The sequence below is a fragment of the Mandrillus leucophaeus genome, unplaced genomic scaffold (genome assembly GCF_000951045.1).
Source record: "Mandrillus leucophaeus isolate KB7577 unplaced genomic scaffold, Mleu.le_1.0 Scaffold758, whole genome shotgun sequence".
Taxonomy (NCBI): Eukaryota; Metazoa; Chordata; class Mammalia; order Primates; family Cercopithecidae; genus Mandrillus; species Mandrillus leucophaeus.
In genome coordinates this window covers 1074450-1080599 of record NW_012108230.1, presented here as the reverse complement: position 1 = coordinate 1080599, position 6150 = coordinate 1074450, and the positions used below count along the sequence as shown (strand labels likewise).

General features: G+C 38.7%; 1 pseudogene; it reads right to left on the bottom strand.

The window, feature by feature from the left end:
* Positions 1–3214: 3214 nt before the first annotated feature.
* LOC105529253 overlaps positions 3215–6150 on the bottom strand; it is a 59806-nt pseudogene continuing 56870 nt past the window's right edge.

Below are 6150 nucleotides of genomic sequence, written 5' to 3'. Positions count from 1 at the left end.
TGTAACCTATAGTTTGTTTGCTTTACAGTATTCTGCATTTAAAAGAGAAGGCCAGGACCCACCATCCACTGGTGGCATGATTTTGGAAAATTCACTTAATCTGTTGGGATTTATACGGCTATGACTACTGGCCGTCTTTATCACCTATCTTAAGTCAAGTTCTGCAGCAGCAGAACATGAGACCAGGATTTGTGTGCAAGTGGTTTACTATAGAAATGTTTTCAGATAAACTGGTAAAGACTAGGATAGACCAGGCAAGGGTGCAAGTTCTGGCCAAGTTCAGCTTCGACCTGACCATGGAGTGAAGCTCTGGGATATAAATTATATCTTAGCATTTGACCACACAGGAGGCAAGATAACTGAGTTTCAAACAGAACACTTGAAACGGTAATTTATAAAGAAAGAGATTGTATTTCTTACAGTTTTGGGGACTAAGTCCAAGGTCCAGAGACTCCATGTTTGAGAAGACCATAATCCAGGAGTCGCATCTGGGGAGGGTCTTGTTGCTGGTGAGGCTCTCAGCAGAGCCCTGAGTCAGTGCAGATCATTGCGTGGCAAGGGAGTTGAGCTTGCTAACATGCTAGCTCAGGTCTTTCTTTCTCTGCTTATAAAGCCACCAGTTCTCCTTCCATGATTACCCATTAATCCATGGATTAATCCATTCAGGAGGCAAAGCTCTCATATAGCAATCACTTCTTAGAGGCTCCACCTCTCATTACAGTCACACTGGAAATTAAGCTTCTTTTGTTTCTTTTTCTATTTTTTCTTTCTTTTTTTTTTTTTTTTTGAGACAAGTTCTCACCTCAGCCTCACAAAATGCTGGGATTATAATCGGGAGCCACCGTGCCCAGTCTATTTTACTGTCTTTTTGAGACAAGTTCTCACTTTGTCGCCCAGGCTGAAGTGCAGTGGTACCATTAAGTTCACTGCAGCCTCTGCTTCCAGGGCTCAGGTCATCCTTCTGCTTCAGTCTCCCAGGTAGCTGGGACCACAGGTGTGCACCACTACACTCAGCGAAGCGTTTGTATTTTTTGTAGATGGAGTTTCGCCATGTTGTCCAGGCTGTTCTCAAACTCATGGGTTCAAGCGATCCACCCACTCTGGCCTCCCAAAGTTCTGGGATTACAGGCATGTGTTACCCCGCTTGGCCTGGAAGTAAGTGTAAAGATGAGATTTGGAGGGGACATGGCATGCTTGTAGTTATTTTTCCTTATAAATCATATTGTAATTATCTTCTCTGCTAAATTATCATAAGAACTCCATTTTTAATAAAGTCTGGCATTTGGAAAAATCCTAGAATATTCTTTGTAAATTAAAATATATGCTGTTAGGAAGATTATTTAATGTAATGTATCATGAATGCTAATAAAACGTAGAGACACTACAAGCAAGCCAAAGAAACTTTTATTTATTTACTTAAGTAATCTATGAAAGTGTGCAATTTATTCAATGAATTGTGGCTAATGGGTGATGCTGTAGAGTCTCAAATTACCAACTCTAAGCTTCATTTCTTTCTGTTTCCACTACCTGCTGAATGGAAGGAATAGAAAAGAACATTGCAGTGGAGATGGGTAAAGCAAAATGTGGAAAAATAATCAAAACAGATGAGTAACTAAGAAAAAAAAATTAGGAAAATAGATGCTTTCTAGTTACCGATGCTTCTGTTTTTACCAATTGCCACCAAAACCGATATAGAAATATCAATAGATGATTGCTTTTGTGTATTATAGAGGACTGGTTTCAAAATTACTTAACTGATTGATTGATGCCTAATTTGCCTGCTCATTAAGCATCACAAGGTGTACTGTACCAGGAACTAGGCACATAATTTTGAACATCTTTTAAATCTAATGGCATTTTCCTTTGTAATTTTGTGTATTGCAGCTGAAAGACTAATAAAAAAAAAATGGACCAAAATCTAGATTTGGTTTTGAAATATAGCATAATAATAAAATAAAGTCAGGTAAGGGTTAATGGTTTTGAAACAAGCAGCCACCTGCAAAAACTACCCACACAAAGAAATGATAAATATTCCAGGAGATGGACAGGCTAACTACCCTGATTTAATCATTAGGCTTTGTATCCCATAAATATGTACAATTATCATGTGTCAACTAAAAATAAAAGGAAAAAAAGTTGATTAATGAAAAAAAAGGGAAAGAATACAAAGCAAAGAGGACTAAAACACTACTTTCAAACCCTCATTCAAGACAAGGAAGCAGAAATGACCATGTTTGAAAGCTGCTAAACTTGAACCTCTGTGACAGAAGATTTGATTCAATGAACCAGAGTTGTTAGGAATCAATTATCTATAAACTGAAGTAATAATATTCCTCGAGCAAATACTTGCCTTATATAAACCCTTCATAATGACAGCAAATCAAGAAAACTATACAATGACTGAGATTCATTTATTGTAGAAGCAAATACAGATAAGAGCTAGAGCAAACCTTTCTGAAAGCTTTGTCTAACCCTTCAAAGCTGAATGTTTTCAGCTGAAAGGGCTCTTCAGTTTTCTTAGAATGTTTGCTATTCATCAGAGTGTTTCTACAAAATTTGACCAAAGAGTTAGCTAAAAATTATACTAGTAATGACTACTGTACTGGAAAAATGTGAAATATAAACAGCTCCAAATTCTTTGCAATTGAATGAAAGGTAAGGTACATTGTTGTCTTTTGTTTGTTTTTCTTGCTTTTTTTTTGGTTAATCTTAATTCTTTTTTTCACAGTTGGCTAGGTGTTGAAATATTCTGGGGAAAGAGAAATGACAATGTAGACATTTCAAATCTTATATTAGCTTAATAGTACAGTTAATGTGTCATGATTATCATGTACATATAGTTTTACAAATGTGTCTATCCAGATTAAGGAGGTTCAATGTTAGTGCTAGTCTACTAAGAATACCAATTATATTTTAAAATCATAAGCAAATTGAATTTTTGAACTACTTTTTCTAGATCTGTTGAATTGAGCATAATTTTCCTTTTTTTGTATTTAAAACAATACAACTTTTATTTTTGCTTAAAATGTGCAGCTTCTACCAATTGTCAAAATATAATCTCAGTTAAGAATACTCACCTCATTTTTTTTAATCTCAGACTTAAAATGTGTGAGAAGAAGATATAGTAAGCTATACATGATTTTCTTTTAATAGCACCTTGAAAAAGTACACTGCACCAGCAAGGGCATTAAGAGGGGGAGAAATGCCTTCAGACCTAATGGTTATAGGGTGTATGTATGTGAGAGCATAAGGAATCGTAGTGACAACATTGTCATGGGTTAATGTTAATGCTTTATGAGAAGGAACTTGGTTCAAATAATTTCCTTAGAGGACAGTTCAGGACCTTCAACAGCTTCCTGGTCTTTTTGCTTTGGGACCTTCATTTTCTTATTCTTAGCTTCTTCAGTCTGAAATTTAATCTTGTTTAGTTCAGGACCATGTTGGGGCTTATTCAGGTTTTTGTGCTGGTGAAAGACAAGGAAGAGGTTAGTTGATTGACTAGGGTTTAGGTGCTCACAGGAGCTGTGTGAAGCTCTCACAGGGCACACTGAATCAAAACTGAGCTGTGCCGTGACCACCCAACCAATATTTGCAGCCAAAAAGATGTGCTCACTCTCTGACCAACACTCACCTAGGTGGGACAATTTCTCTTCAGCAGGTGACAGGGGGTCGTCAGACAGCAACTCGTCTGATAGAGGCTCATCTGCTTCAGAATGCTTCTCATCTTCTTCCATCAAAGAGGCGAGGTCTTGAGAAGAGGTGAGGAAGGGGTGCTGCTCGCTTGGCTGATGAGAAGTTAGTGGCTCAGTTAGACCAGTGGGAGGCTCAGAAGAAACCAAGGGCTCTGTCACAGGAGGAGACAGAGTGGGGAGAGAAGCCACTTCACCAGGCTGTGCAATTCTAGAGCATTCCGTCGCAGCTGCATTGGCATCACTGAGCCTTCCAGAAGGCATCGTGCAGTGAGCAGTGGGGAATGCTACTTTTTTCTGAAAACCTGTAGGGGACTGTTGCATCCTTCTTCAATAGAGCTGAATGGCTGAAGCAGTCTTCGGGGACCAGCAGAAGCCTGGAGATGCAGTGGCCTTTTTCACTGGGTGATGAATGGATGGCATCAGAGAAAAGGTTTTAGTGTTGTGTCCTCGCAAATCTTTTAGGATAAAATAGGCTTCAACTTTACTTTTTATTTTAGGTTGCACGGTGTCTGTTGTAATTGAGAAAACTGGCAGCAGTGAAGCCTTACTGATGTTTATTGTTGCTGAGTTATTCTTCCACTTGATTTGGGGAATGATTTTTGGCTCCACTGCCCTTATCTTATGTGTGAGAACCTCCATCATCATCACAACCCTCTTCTTCCCTTCTTCCCAGAACTTGGGAACAGGCTGAGTGAAACATATTCTTTTTTTATTTTTATTTTTTGCATCAAGGTGCCAGGACCTCGATGGCCCCAGATTTGATTTTGGCTTCCATTCCCTCCCTTAAGCCAAACTCATCTGAAAGTTTATACAGAAGTAGCACATGGAGCTGTTTATCTTGAGGAATAACACCCAAAGAGCAGTTATCTTCTTGAATGAAAGTACAAACCACAGTGCTTCCATTATTCATGTTGTGAATGTCTCTGTGGGGCTGGGCAGAGAAGTCCAGGCAATCAATGATGCCAGAGAAGGAACAACTATCCTTGCTGCCAAGCTAACACTCTTGTGCAACATTTTCATGTTCCACCTGATTTTGGTAAGCTAATGGAGCATCTTGCTTATAAATTGGAGCTAATTGTGTAGCCAAACTCTGTAAGTTATCTTCAAGTTTTTTTCCATGGCCTCGTGTTCCACACAAATTTGTTCTAGTTTTATGCATTGTCTTTCTGGATTATGTCCTTTAGTAATTCTTTCATAGTAGGTATCTGAGAGAGCTTGAACCAATTCTAAATTTTCTGGAGCTTGGACCTCTCCCAAACTTACAGCCATTAAAGTACATGCTCCATGAACAGCCAAAGGAGAATGAAGCATGAAGCTCCACACATCTCTGGATCAATTCCTTGACATGTACAGGTACAATTTTAATGGAGGGTGCATCTTCAGTTGGTAGGATGAATATTGTATGACCTTAGATTCTTGGTGGGCTCTGTGTACAGCTAGTCAGCCATGGGGAAACGAATGCCATCTCACACCATGATGAGCATCACTATCACAGCAGTTGGACCGTGGTGGCCTATACACTGCTAGACCAGAGGGCCTTTTCTGTATCATTGCTTCTTCTTAAAACCCACTTAATGATTGGACACCTATTACAGATTTTCCCTTCATTACCAGTATACACTACTGTTTCTATCCTTATTATGTTTCCTTTTTGACCATACCTATTCATCATGATTTCCCTGACAGCAGCAACACCTGGTCCTTCCCCAGGTGTATATAATATGAGCCTTTGGCTTTTCATGTAACTCGATCAAGACAGTTGCAGGTGGGCAGTTCAGAATCTTTAGTTATAGACATCAGGTTTTTTGTAGAGATAGATAGTAAAGAAGTTCATGGCATAATCACTAAAATTTCTCTGGGCATGCTCTGCTGTGGAAAACTCTGATGTTTCAACACTGGATGAACATACTTCCTCTCCACTTTTGGTAGAAACCGTCGTAATTCCACCAGAACATGTAATATTTACATTCTTAAGAGTTGGTACTGACTTCAGTAAAGGTGTCTCATAAGAGATACAAGGTAACGTTATCAGTCTTGGATGCATGAGTTGCTCTTTAACAGCAACAGTGGGCTTCTTTTTCCATCAATCTCCTGATGAGGTGGATTTTGTCTTTTTCTGGGTTGTGTTTTTTTGCTTTGTTAATGATGAACTATGATTATTTTGTATACTTGAAGGTGGTTTCTGTTGTATCACGCCCTTCCCCTGACTGTATTTTTGCTGCACGTTATATGCAACAAGGCTTGTCAGTGTACTTTCAACTTTTTTGTCCTCTGGTTTTATATAATTTATAAATTTTATATTGAATTTAATTATTGAAGTAAGTTGTGTCAACTGTGTTGCAACATCTTCTTCAATTGGAGTATGGGCTACATCCTGACATGATAGGTCATCTAAACCAAATGTTTGCTGCTGTCCAGTAACTGGTTACAATACCCTGACTTATTATTTCTTGGTGAC